At 41.2% G+C, this 13,717-nt stretch overlaps 1 long non-coding RNA gene across 3 annotated transcripts in view; it reads left to right on the top strand.

Moving 5' to 3' along the window:
• LOC147918273 (uncharacterized) overlaps positions 1-13,717 on the top strand; it is a 202,651-nt gene that overhangs the window by 71,354 nt on the left and 117,580 nt on the right. For 2 of the 3 annotated variants that reach the window (XR_015552208.1, XR_015552206.1), the window contains exon 4: positions 85-250. The exons of the other annotated variant lie outside the window; for it this stretch is intronic. This is a non-coding gene — a long non-coding RNA (uncharacterized LOC147918273). The remainder of the gene's footprint in view (positions 1-84; positions 251-13,717) is intronic. 3 annotated transcript variants of the gene reach the window in all.

The following is a 13,717-nucleotide window of genomic DNA, read 5'->3' as shown; positions in this document are numbered from 1 at the left end:
CTTGTCCTTAACTTTTACTCCTGTTGGAAACCTATATTCAGAACAAATAATTATTCTCCTTTTGTTTTTTTTAATATCACTCAGGTTGCAATAATATCTGCCTCTAAGAACTCAGGAGGACTTTGTGGGAGCGAAGGTAGTGAGTCATACCTGCAGGCAAGGAGAGGAGAGTTCATTGAGCCTCTTCATTCGGTTGGGAGGTTTCCTAGGCAACCATGTATGCAGTCATTAAAAGATGAGGAACTAAGAGGTATGTACTTGAAAATTTTAATCCTGAAATGCAATCCCTGTCAGATTGAGACCTCAGTTTTCGTTTTTTCACTTAAAATAAGTAGGTAAAAAAGCTTAACAATTGTAGAAAAACACACTTATCGAGACATGTTTGTGTGTGTGTGTGTGTGATGCTTTATCCTTCTCTTTTTAACACTCTCTGATGGGAGTGTTTATATGTATAAATGCTGGCTTATTTGGGAAAGCAAAAGAGAAGTTACTGCTTGAGGTGATTTCGTTTAGCTGTGAAGTTATTTGGAAAAGCAAAAAATCTTTTCATGTGCCTGTATCTGAGTTTGTTGTCATCAGTCGAGTTTCCAGCATGTGGAAAAGAGAAGTTTATTAGTCATTTGTTTCGTCTTTCAGTGTTTTTGCTGGTATTTATATTTATCCCAATGCTTCAGCTGTTTCAGTCTACCTTAGATTGTGCTGAAATGTGCTGCTCTGTGGCTTGACGGGCAGTGTGGAAGGCCGTCCGTGAATCGGAATCGAGGTGTAGACACACCGTCGATCTGCTAAAGATTTTCCTCTAACTCTTCACTCTCATCCTTTTTATATAGGTTTCTACTTGGATAGCTGTAAGGATATGAGAAATATTTCTCTTCCTCTGTGACACACTAACACTCCCAGACTTTATTTAACATGGACTTTGATTAAATTCTATTTTAATGAATAAGGTGGCTTATTTTCATTCACCAGTGAAAGAGGAAAGTCCTACTAGTTATGTGACAGACTCATTTTCAATAGTGTTAGAAATAATCTGAAAAAAACGAAAATATTAAAATATTAGCAGTGCTGATTTTAAATAGAGTTATGTTATGATCCTAGATCAGGTGTTCTGTAGAAATGGTAAACATAAGATGAAATACAGAAAATGGCCATTTTCTCCTGGAGACCAAGAGGAGCCACCTCCCCACTCTGAGCCCCTGTGGGCATTATAGGAACGTTCGGAGCTTACAGCCTTAACGTGATTTTCTTTTGGATGCTCTCGTTGATTCCCTTCTATCGCCAATAACTTTGAGACTCTCCTGCTGCAGAGATGTGGCAGATTAAGTGAGGTGAACTTTGTTGTTATATGGTTTTTTCCTCCTCCCTAGGTTCCTAGATCCATGGAAGAAATTGTGGTGGCAAATCCTGGTCTAGAGCCAACGGTCTGGACTCTTTTTTTTTTTCCCCTAGAGCAAAAGTGAACATTTGCTAATTCTTACAGTCAAAATGCATATAAGTGTACTTAATTCTTTTTTTTTTTTAATAATTTCATTTATTTGTTTTTTCCCCCAAAGCCCCAGTAGATAGTTGTATGTCATAGCTGCACATCCTTCTAGTTGCTGTATGTGGGACACAGCCTCAGCATGGCCGGAGAAGCGGTGTGTCGGTGCACGTCCGGGATCCGAACCCGGGCCGCCAGCAGCGGAGTGCGCGCACTTAACCGCTAAGCCACGGGGCCGGCCCAGTGTACTTAATTCTTAAGAAGTCCATTTTGACAATGACTTTTTAGTGGTATCAATAATGCATTTCTACCCTTCATTTTAATTTATTTCATTTAATTACATATTTGAAATGTCAAGCTGTAGTTTATGAGCTGCCTTAAATTATTTTGAAACAAGGTGGGTTATGAATAAGGTAATGCTTTGATTTATTATTTTTAATAACTGAAGTTTCACATTTTTTTGTGAGATGAAAACTGATTTATTGATTGATTCATGCATTCATTCATTGAATGTCTCCTATTTGCAGTCATTAGTATACTAGGTATTGGGGGTAGAGATTAAGACCTAGTCTCTATTTTAAAGGTGCTGACAAGTCCAAAAGGAGAGACATGCAAATAAATACCGTTATAAGAATAGCACCTCTAGGGCCGGCCCCGTGGCTTAGCGGTTAAGTGCTCGCGCTCTGCTGCTGGCGGCCCGGGTTCGGATCCTGGGCGCGCACCGACACGCCACTTCTCCGGCTATGCTTAGGCCGCGTCCCACATACAGCAACTAGAAGGATGTGCAGCTGTGACATACAACTATCTACTGGGGCTTTGGGGAAAAAAATAAATAAATAAAATCTTTAAAAAAAAAAAAAAAAAGAATAGCACCTCTAAATAGTCTATTCAGAGGAGAAGAGCCATGAAATACTTCTTTAGTAACATCAAAGGCTGCATCATAAATGAGTTCATTGTTTCAATCAGTGACAAAATATTGGAAGATGGAGAGATGGTAAAAATATACCAGATCCCTACATCTTCAATGTAAATGACAAGGAAATAGATTTCCAATTTTGAGGTAAAACTTTGTTTCCAGTTGGTATAAGATATAATAAAAACTTGTCATTTAAAAAAATCTAATAGAAATATTAATTTACTTAATATTAATTTAATTAATTTAATTAATTTACTTCTGTCAGCATGTGGGTAAATGTTTGACCCCTTTGAACGTTCTAATATGGATTTCCCAATCACTGAAGATTTTATCTGTGGAAGCCTATAGTAACCTTTAGAAATAGTTTACTAGTATTTATTTTTGTATAAATGCAGGGAAAAGATTGATTTCTTTCGGATTAAGTATTGGCAGGAGCTACCTGATTAGGTAGATTAGTTTTATCATTACAGAGATATAAAACTGTTCAGAAGGTGGGATTGGTGGTGCCCATGCTGGGCACGGTTGCACTAGGTCTTTCTTTGCCACCTTCCTGTTACAACCCCTGCTCTTTTGGGCATCTGCCATGTGTATAGCCTTTTGCCTCCCTTGTAACCGTTGTCTGCTGACTTGCTCATTACCCTCACTTATCATTGATGACTGCCTCATTATTCTCCGCCCTGCCCCAATTTCATCAGATGACCCACCTGTTTCCCTGACTGTGCATGGGTTTTGGGGTTTCTCATCACCTGTGATCTTCTCCCCAAATTGCCCCAGCTCCCCACTCTGTAGAACTGGTCTACTCATGGCTCAGATCAGTAAGTCAGCAATTCCCCATCTGACACACTCTCCTGTCCATCCACCCTGTTCCGCAGAGTTTACCCTACCTCTCCTTTGATCTCACTGAGGCCTCTAGTCTGCTGACTCCTGTGCTCTTCATTTCCCTCCTGATCCAACTTAGAATCCATGGTCCAGGTTTTAATCACTGTCTCGCCCTGCACTTCCTCACCATTGTGTCCTTTTGCTCGCCCTTGGGCTGCTGAGCAGTGCTGGAGAAGATCCTCCAGCGGGCAGGTGGGTGCCTTTTCGTGTAAATTCAGGTGGTTGCCCCAGCGCCGCACAGCACTTGCACCGAGTTATTCTGGTTAGCTGTCGTCCTGATTCTTCATGGAGACTGTTGCTAAGCTAGTCCACTCTTCAAACTTACGATGCTTCTCCTTCCTGCTGACTCTTGTCAGATGATACACTCCTGCCAGTAGGGTTGTCTGTCCCGCCTGCCACAGAGCCTTCTCTGTCCCTTGGCATCCATGACCTGATGACCTCCTGGGGTGTTTTTCTACCTTTTGTACTGTCTTAGTCGTCTTTGTTGGTTTCATCTCTGTCAAACTGACTTCTGTCAAAAGGCAAGTACAAATGTTTGTTTTCTCTTTTAACTACAGCAAAACATTTCTATGCTTGTGTTCTTTGCCTTCTGCTGGAGGAATATTGGACTGTATTGTAGGGTGGCAGGCCCCTGGCTCTTGTGCTGTGTGTTGAGCGCTTGCGGGGGCCCCAGGACTTCACTCTCTGATCTTAGCTAGGTGCTATGCCAAGCCATATACAGTAACAATCTCCCTGGGCTGCTAGATGGTTCTACACTCTGCAGAAATAGTCCCCGAGGGTTTATTCTGCATATGTGCAGGGGAAAGTTTGATTGGCATCTTTCATATTAGAAATGGGCAGGAATTTCCCAGGTAGATCAGTTTTATTATTACGATGTCTAAAAGTGTTGTCTTCAGTGGGGCTCACCAGTGGCTTTGCAGATTATTGAGGTGCAGTGAGGTGAGAGCCTTGGCTCCGTCTTCTGCCAAGTAAACCTCAGATCTGTTCAGTTTTAAGGGTCCGTGTGCTGATTCTCTGGTCCACTGTTGGAGGGTCGCTGCCCACTTTCTTTTTGCTCCTTGTGAATGCTGCCTCTCCTACCTGCTGCCTCTGCGCAGCTCCTTCCTGCTCGCATTCTTTTTTCTCCTCTTGTCTTCTTTTGTCTGATCTCTTTGGTTGGCTTTCACATAAAAATATGAACATTTATGGGGTTAAGTTCGCATGCTCCACTTCGGCGGCCCGGGGTTCGCAGGTTCAGATCCCAGGCGCGGACCGATGCACTGCGTGTCAAGCCATGCTGTGATGGCGTCGTCCCGTATAAAGTAGAAGAGGATGGGCACGGACGTTAGCCCAGGGCCAATCTTCCTCAGCAAAAAGAGGAGGATTGGAATCGGATGTTAGCTCAGGGCTGATCTTCCTCACAAAAAAAAAAAAAAAAAGGACAGGGAGAAAGGGGAATGGAAGGCCTGCTGCTGCTTTAGCTAAGTCATCAAGTCTTTTGAGGAGGTGATGTTTAACCAAAGACCTGAGTGTCTTAGTCAGTTTGGGCTACTATAACAAAACTACCATGACAGACATCTATTTCTCATGGTTCCGGAAGCTGGAAGTCTGAGATCAGGATGCCAGCATGGGTGGGTTCTTGGTGAGGACCCTCTTCCTGGTTTCAGGTGGCTGCCTTCTTACTGTGTCCTCACATGGCAGAGAAAGAGATCATTTCTCTTGTGTCTCTTCTTATAAGGGCGCTGATCTCAATCATGAGGGCTCTACCCTCATGACCTAATCATGTCCCAAAGGCCCCACCTCCAAATACCATCACTTTGGGGATTAGGGCTTCAGCATCTAATTTCTGGGGGACACAAACATTCAGTCTTTAGCACTGAGTGAAGTGAGGAAGAGCATTCCAGGCACAGGGCATTGCAAGTTCAAAGGCCCTGAGATGAGACTGTGCTCACCACGTCAGAGGAACAGCTCTGTCTGCCTCAGCATCATGGCTGGAGCAAAATGGCCCACAAAGAGAGGTGCTGGGGGCCGGTCCGTGTAAGCCCTCATAGGCTCTGGTGGGCCGTTTAGATTTGATTCCCAGTGGCATGGGGAGCCTTTCTGAACAGGGAAAGATGTGGTAGGACTTTTAATTTTAAAAGGTCACTTTGGATGCTGTAGGGGTGGGAGGTGGGGGCCAAGAGTGGAAGCGTGATGTGGTCCGGGTGAGAGGTGGTAGTGGCCTTGGGGAGGTAATTAGGTTTGGATGAAGTTGTAAGAGTGGGGTCCTCATGATGGGATTAGTGTCCTTGTAAGAAGAGGAAGAGAGACTAGAACCCACCCCACTCCCTACCCCCAGCCATGTGAGGACACAGTGAAAAGGCAGTGGTCTGCAAGCCAGGAAGAGAAGGAAGCAAGCTCTCACCAGATCCCACCATGCTGGCACCCTGATCTTGGACTTACAGCCTCCAAAATCGTAAGAAATAAATTTCTCTTGTTTAAGCCACCCAGTCTATGGTAATTTGTTATAGCAGCCCGAGCAAGCTGAGATACCTTCCTTTCCTATTTATTTGTTTAATAAGCTGTATGTGCCAATTGTACAAAACTAAATAATTAAATCCAGCAGTACAGTGGTGTATAAAGTTTAAGTAAAAGTTTATCTTCTTCCCTCCTATTGTAATCCCTTCGAGAGAGCCATTTGACAGTTTGAGGTTTATTCTTCTAGACCTGTGCCATCTAGTAAGGTAGCCGTTTGCCACGGTGGCTATTTAAATTTGAGTTAAGTAAAATGAAATTAAGTAAAATGAAATTAAATTTAATTAAAATTAAACATTTAATTCCTCAGTCATACTGGCCATATTTCAAGTGCTCAGTAGTGCCTTATATGACTAGTTAATACCATGTTGAGCAGTATAGATAGAGAACATTTCCATCATCACAGAATGTGCCATTGAACACTGTTTTAGATGAATTCTACTCATATACAAACATGTATATATACATGCAGATACATATGCACAGTTGGCATAATATTGTACATACGCGTCTGCAATTTGTTTTTTTCACTTAACAGAGAAACTGTTAATTTAGTGTGATCCACACGTAACACCATGCCAGGAAAATTTAACACAGAGTACATAATCAAACATAGAGTTTTAGTAAATTAAAACTATTTTAATTTCAGATTTTAGAAGTAATTGCAGCATATCCTTAATGTTTGTTCCAACTTTAACTAACCAAATTATTTTTGGAAATAGTCCACTCGGCCTTGGGTATGTAAAGAAAGAAGATTTAGGAGATTTAGCTTGAGTTTAACCTACTGTGCTTTCCATACATATTCATACACACAATATTTCCTGTTGTTCCTGTTTTATAACAGGGATTGTAATCTTTTTCTGTTTACCCATTATTCAGTAGACCAGCAGTGTCTGAAATGGTAGCCACTAGGCACATATGGTTGTTTTAAGTTAAAATTAAATTAAAAATTCAGTTCCTCAGTTGTACTAGCCAAATTTCAAATGTTCATTAGCCACCTATGGCTGGTCGATGTGGTGTTGTACAGCGTGGATATGAAACATTGCCATTTTGCAGAAGGTTCTGTTGAACAGTGCTGCACTAGAAGCTTTCTTCAAATAGTCTTCTCATTAAATGCAGTGATTTTTCCACAAGTGAGGGATGGGGGACTCGGCCCAGGAGGACGTGCCAGAATTTCTGGGAGCTTGCACTTTCATGCCCTTCCCACTCAAGATTATGATCCTTCCTTCTGAAGACGCATGTCCTCCAACTATCTGTTGAGGATTAGTGTTCCATAGTAAGTTAATTGTGGGAAAGAAAATTGGTACAGATAGTTTTTCAAGGTGAGAATATTTCTTTAAGTTATAGTTGGTGATACACACACACTGTTAAATAGCACCTGTATATGCAGTAAATGTCACTGCTCAATTTAGAATAGAAAGTGTTTAGTAACGTTAGTAACAGTGAGTGCTGAGAAAAAACATGTTTAAGCTTTTTAAAATGAGGAAAGAACAGAATATTGGAAATGCATCCTTTTGTGCAAAACAGGATATATTTATGTTGACATTTATGTTAGAAAATACATAATCTGGACGAATTCACAGGAAACAGTAAGAATAGTTCCCTCTGGGAAGGGAAATAGTACAAGAGGGAGATAGAGGTAGAACAGAGAATGAGTTTTTCACTGTATACCATTTTCTTTCTGCACTTTGTAACTATATGCTTGTATTACTTAGTAAAAATACCAATCAACAGAATAATGAAGGAAAAAATAAAACACATCCTTAAAACCTGCAGGATGCGGAATAGATTGTTTAGGAGGGAAGGGTCACTTAGGACGGAAAGAATTACACAGTTGAGTAAGAGCAGAGGGCTGGCCAGAGGTTCCATGTGACCATCAGACGAACCCTCATGAAGCCTCCTGGCATGCCAGGACCCGGGGTTGGCACACCATTTCTTACAAGCTGGTTATTTTGCAGCAGTTAAAGCCATTTAAAACTGTTTTTATTACATATAATTTAATATGTTTTAGAGGAAAAAATATTCCTAGTACTGGATTATTTTTTTCATGCAACCTTTATTGACACTTGTAGAATACAGTGTAGGATATGCTGATTTAAACTCTTGGAAATAATTAGCCCAGAAAGATGAGGTTGAAAAAAAATTGTTCTAGATCTGGGGCACCTTGCTTCAGCTCTAGTCTTCCAAGAAGATGAATACTGGTGTTAATTGAGTTTAATTTGAATAGCCATACACCCCAGCTTATTCAGCACATGCTGCCCACATATGAGTCACATGTGCACTGAGTATGGACTTAATAGTCCACACTGCCCCTTCTCTTGCGCCATCCTTTACTTACAACTGGTATCAGTGACCAAGAGATGGCAAGGTCCAGCAATGTGGGGGCATGGGTGGTGGGGACAGAGCTGCTTTCTTCCACCATCAAGTCTCTGTATTTCAGCTTCCAGGAGACAACAACATCAAGAATGGAGTGCCCATATAGTAAAAACAGAGTGTTAATTTTTGAAAACTGAACCTTGTAATTCAGCAAAATTGTTTTTTTTCTATTAAAGCAAGTTGCTAGGATCCGTACTTCTTCACGATTGAAAACTAAGAGAAGACTAGTTTGGGAAAAGTTACGTCCTAAACTGCGTGCACTATAAAGGAAATCTTATTTGTTGTGCGAGTTTAAGGCAGGACTTTCCCAAGACAAGGGTAGTTTTCAGAATGTTTGGCAACCTGTACAGCACAGGAATCCAGACATTCAGAATGGATGCCAGCCTTCAGTAACTTGTGTGGTTGTACTAGTGTGTACAGGCTGAACGTTACTCCTGCCGAAAGGTGAAGCCATTTGAGATGGGAGGTGAGCCCTTACTAGGTTTGTGGCAGAGCCTGCTGGTTGTCCCCCGGTATCCATAACCCCCCTCTTCATAGAGTCACTGGAGCCCTACTTCATAGGCAGGGTTCTTGGCAGCTTTATGGCCATGTGACTAAATTCTGGTGAATGGGAGGTACCTTATCATGTAGTCCTTTCCAGAGCCTTCCTTAAGGGACAGTATGTGTCCCCTCCCCTTGCCCTTTATTTTTGCCTTTCCCATTCTGCTGCCTGGAATGTGGATGCCACCATCTTGGACCATGAAGTGGAGGTCACACGTGGTGGAGCAGCAGAACAAATGGAGTGCCACACTCACCTTCCGGGACTTTTTCCTGAGAAAGACCGACACTTCTCTTGTTTAAGCCACTCATACTTGGGGCTTCCTGTCACTCGCAGCCAAACCTGATTCTAACTAATATAGGTCCCTAATCTGCTAGGCAAATTCAGTTTTATCTTATTTAAAACTCCCAACCATCCTGTGAGCTAGGTATTCTTGTTCTCATTTAATGGATTAGGAGACTGAGGTTAAATAAAAATTAAGTAATTTGCCCAAACACACCCAGCTAGAGCCAGCATTTGAATCCATGTCTGGTCTTTCTGACTTCAAATCGCCGAAAGCTTAATCCTTGTTTTAGTAATTACTACGAAACGTAAAGAAGGGCATGTGCCACATGGTTTTTGTAACATTCGCGCTTTGGCAGAGCCCCAAATTTGTGGATTTTTAAAAAAGACGTTGGGTTTTTCAGAGAAACTCATTTGTGGCTTTTTGAAAGTGACAAACATGTTAACTGTTTTTCAGTCAATAATACTTATCAGAAAATCTTTTTTTTAATTTCAAGGAAACCTGTGTTGTTCCTCTGATTTCCAGTATTTGCTTAATTGTCATTTGCTAATTAGGACATTTCTATGAAAAGAGAATAGTTTGAAGAGACACTTTGTGGTTCATTTTCTTTAGTTAACATCTACAGTGAAGAAAATTTCAAGAAAATGTGGGATTTTTTAGAATTTTCCTTACTACTCTCACATTCTCCATATCCATTGTGTGATAATGTAGAAATTAGGATGATAGTGGACTGGAGGTTATAAATTATTTGGATTGTCACACGGGGGCAGCCTCTGTAGCCAGCATTTCTGCAAAATTTCGACATAGGAGAACAGAGACCTGAGATGGCTGTGTGCCATGTTGCTCAGGGCTGGGGTTGAGTGGGCAGTTTGGCAGCTGATGACTAGAGGGCAGGTGGGGCCCAGCAGGTCTGGGGAGGCTGGTAAACTGGGTCCAGTGCAAACAACTACTTGGCAGCAGAACCTGCAGTAGAGACGAGGATCTTGACCTGCTGCCAAGGTTCCTGGTGGTGCCCTAGGTAATGCTTAAGTCCATTCATTTTTGTCATCGCAGAGTGGACACTTAATTGGGTAGAACAGCAATCTCTGAGTGTATTCCTGGGAACACTAGATCTGCAGAATTTGCTGTATAAAGAAAGGGATTCTATGGCAAATAAGTTGGGGAAAATGCTGTGCTGTAATACCTCTCCTGAAAATTCACAGTGCACACTTAGCATTTTAAAAGTCTAAGATGTTAAGAAATCTATTTAAATTTATTTAACCCAGTTTCTAAAACTTACTTGAAAATGGAAATTGTATCTTTTTTTATCTAACGTCCTGTGGAACTACTTCATGATTCTTTCAATAAGCAGTTAATAGCGGTCTTGGAAAATGCCGTTGAGGAGGTTGAGTTCCTGAGAAAATGCAAGATTTGAATCTGACAACGTGGGACTTTTCTGGGTGTCCCATTTGCTCTCATTTGCTGGGCTGTATTCTCTAAAGTTCAGTGCATCCCTGCTTCTGTGAAATACGCAGAAGCAAAACTTTAATGCTCAAAAGGCCCTTTGACGTCATCTAATTCTGCCTCCTTATTTGCTAGTTGAAGAAACTAGGATTTAGGCTTAAGTCACTTGCCAAAGGCCAAACAGCTAATAAGTGAGGACGCTGGGGCCAAGGTCTCTTACTGTGCCTCTTGTCAGTTCTTAGTGGAAATTTACTTGAGTTCGTTCCTTACTTTCAAGACTTTTTAGTAATCTCTCCAGATTGGGATGGGATAAGAGCAAAAGAGTTGATGTTTGATTTCCTGCCAACGTTTGAGATAGGTAAAATGAGCAAAAGAAGGAGTGCCCAAGGAGGTATAGATGGTGCTCAATAAAAGGAGAGCTGTGGAGGAGAGCAAGAACCCAGATCAGGACTGTTCTGAAAAGTCATTTTATTATGTGGCTAAGAATGACTTAAAATAAGCTCTCTTGGCAAGAGAATGCAGAAAGGGGGTTACTTCCATGTGGCACCTAAGCAATGAACAAATTAACACCTCAACAGACAATATTGCAGCTTTTGCTGTATTTTATAGGGTGGCAGCTGCCTTGAGCCCATCAGGAAGTGCTCATTAGCTGCCAGAAGTAACACTTGTTTGTTTTTCATGGAGTTAAAGTTTTGGAAAGAATGATTTTTTGAATTTTTTACAAGGCCCAGGGTATTGACTTCTTTAGGGTCCAAATTATTTTGCTTTAATTTAGATTTTCTGTCTTTCTTGGTGAAGTTAGTAGACGCTTGCTCATTGATTGCTGTATGAAATTGGATCCTTTTATTGTTGTGAGGAGTTCTTTTTCTGTTTTGTTTATTAAGTGTCAGAATATCACCTATCATAAATTTTTGTGGAGTTAATCTTGAGTATTTCTCTTATGTTTTTATGAAATACTATCTGTAGTCTTATAATGAAACAATGCTGTTCATCTCTTATATCCAGAGCTTTCTGTTTATGTGTCTCCTTTTGAAGGTGCTACGTTTAAAATGAAAGCTGTATATCTGACCTCAGAATGTCAGGATGTTTTCTTCCTGACAGCCCAGAAGAAAAAAAAACCATGAGGCTGCAGCATCGCTGTGTTAAATAAGTCAGGAAAATTCCTGTAATGCCGAACTCTGGGACACAATTCCCAAAGCCTCGAGTCCTGTTGCAGCCTCTCATCTCCTGTAAAGAGTTAAAAAGAGAAGATTTGCCTCTATAAACAGGCAGTAGCAATCAATATCTATTGAAACTCTGAGAATAAGCTTAAATTAAACTGAACATGCAGAAGATGACAGAATAAGTCTTATTTCTAAAAGTAGGGAGTTTTCTTCCCATGGCTGTAGACCTGAGGGCTTTTAACAAGTAATAAGGAACATTTATGATAAACATATATGTATATGAATTTATTTTTTAGAGCAGTTTTACGTTCACAGCAAAATTGAGAGGAAGGTACAGAGATTTCCCATATATGTCCTGCTCCCCCCAGGCACAGCCTCCTGCATTATCAACATCTGCCACCAGAGTGGTACATTTGTTACAGTTGATGAGCCTGCATTGATACACCGTAATTATCCAGAGTCTTGGTGTTATACATTCTATGGGTTTGGACAAATGTATAATGACGTGTATCCATCATTATAGTATCATATGGAGTATTTTAACTGCCCTAAAAATCCTCTGTGCTCCCCCTATTCTTCCCCCCAACCCCCCCGCAACCTTGGCAACCACTGATCTTTTAACTGTTTCCATAGTTTTTTAAAGATTTTTTATTTATTCAGTTTTTCCCCCCAAAGCCCCAGTAGATAGTTGTATGTCATAGGTTCACATCCTTCTAGTTGCTGTATGTGGGACTCGGCCTCACGTTGGACGGAGAAGTGGTGCCTCGGGGCGCGCCCGGGATCCGAACCCGGGCCGCCAGCATCAGAGCGCGCGCACTTAACCGCTAAGCCACGGAGCCGGCCCCTGTTTCCATAGTTTTGTCTTTTCCAGAATGTCATAGAGTTGGAGTCATATGGTATGTAGCCAGTAACTATATTTTGTGTCAGATAATTTTTCTCTTACTTATCTCTCAAGGGTAATACACGAGGGCCTGGTATTTTAGAGGCTTTATCTCAGGCAGAAAACTTCTGTAATTTTTGTCTTGTGAGGATTTTACAAGTTGGAGAAAAAAGTTGTGGTTCTTTTTTTTTTTTTTTTTTTTGCGTATGACTATTAATTTTACTTCTGTTGAACTGGAGCCAGGGATGGATGAACACACAGAGCTGCTTTTTCACAGGCTGGTCCCTCTACCTATATGCTTTCTGTCACTCCGGGAATACCTAATCGACTACCCTAGGCATTCTTGAAAGCTGTGTGCAGACAACACGTTGTGACCGCTTATTTGCCCCTTGTCCGTACAGACAGACCTTCCTCCAGTGTCCTTGTCCACAGCGTCATTATCTCATTTTTTGTCCTCTGGTGTAATTATTGATTTACGCGTCTGCCTCCCTTTCTAGGCAGTGACTTCCTTAGGGGCAGGGCCTGGGTCATCTTCATTTTGTATTCCAGATGGGGCTGAGCCCAGTATCTGAAACACAGTAGGTCCTCAGGAATTGTTTGTGGGATTGAACTACTCCACATAGTAAAATTGTGCTTTAGAACTTTTTTTTCATTATATCCAAGTGATTTTTGTCTTTTTGTCTTGGAAATAACTCATTCTCTATCAGAATTGAAAAAAATTCATGAAAGTGTTCTTAATTACTTTTATGAGTCTAGTGGGCTCTTTAATCTTTACAAAAATACCACTCATATTTTATCTTAATATTTTATTGTATAAATACCACTATATTGTGGGTTGCTAATTCTCTGATAAAACTGAGACTCTAAAGTTAATTTACTGGTAGAGGATTTAAGGAGAAACTAAGACAAGAATCTTCTGTGCTTTGTAATATATGTTTATCTCTGTAGGTCATCATAATATAAGATATTTTCTTAGACTGAGTTCCCCTGAGAGAAACATGGATGCTAGTGCACATAGTTTATTTGGAAGGTGAAAGAAACACTGTAAGTGGAGTGAGAAGTGAGACAGGCACCAATACTGTGTTATCAAGCGGGTCACCACTGTGGGCAGTTGAAGCCCAAATTTGCTGAAAACTCTGGGAGCCCATGTAAAGAACAGGCCTCAGCGTATCCCACCGGAGGGGTGTAGAAGCAGTGTTATTTACACATCACCTCTGGTCAGCCCCTGATTGAGACCTGCAGGAGGGTGCTGGGATTAATTTTTGA

Source organism: Ceratotherium simum, chromosome 1, assembly GCF_057802395.1.
Source record: "Ceratotherium simum simum isolate JZ-2026a chromosome 1, ASM5780239v1, whole genome shotgun sequence".
Classification (NCBI taxonomy): domain Eukaryota; kingdom Metazoa; phylum Chordata; class Mammalia; order Perissodactyla; family Rhinocerotidae; genus Ceratotherium; species Ceratotherium simum.
Note: the sequence above shows the minus strand (reverse complement) of the source record. Positions and strands in the feature narration are given on the sequence as shown.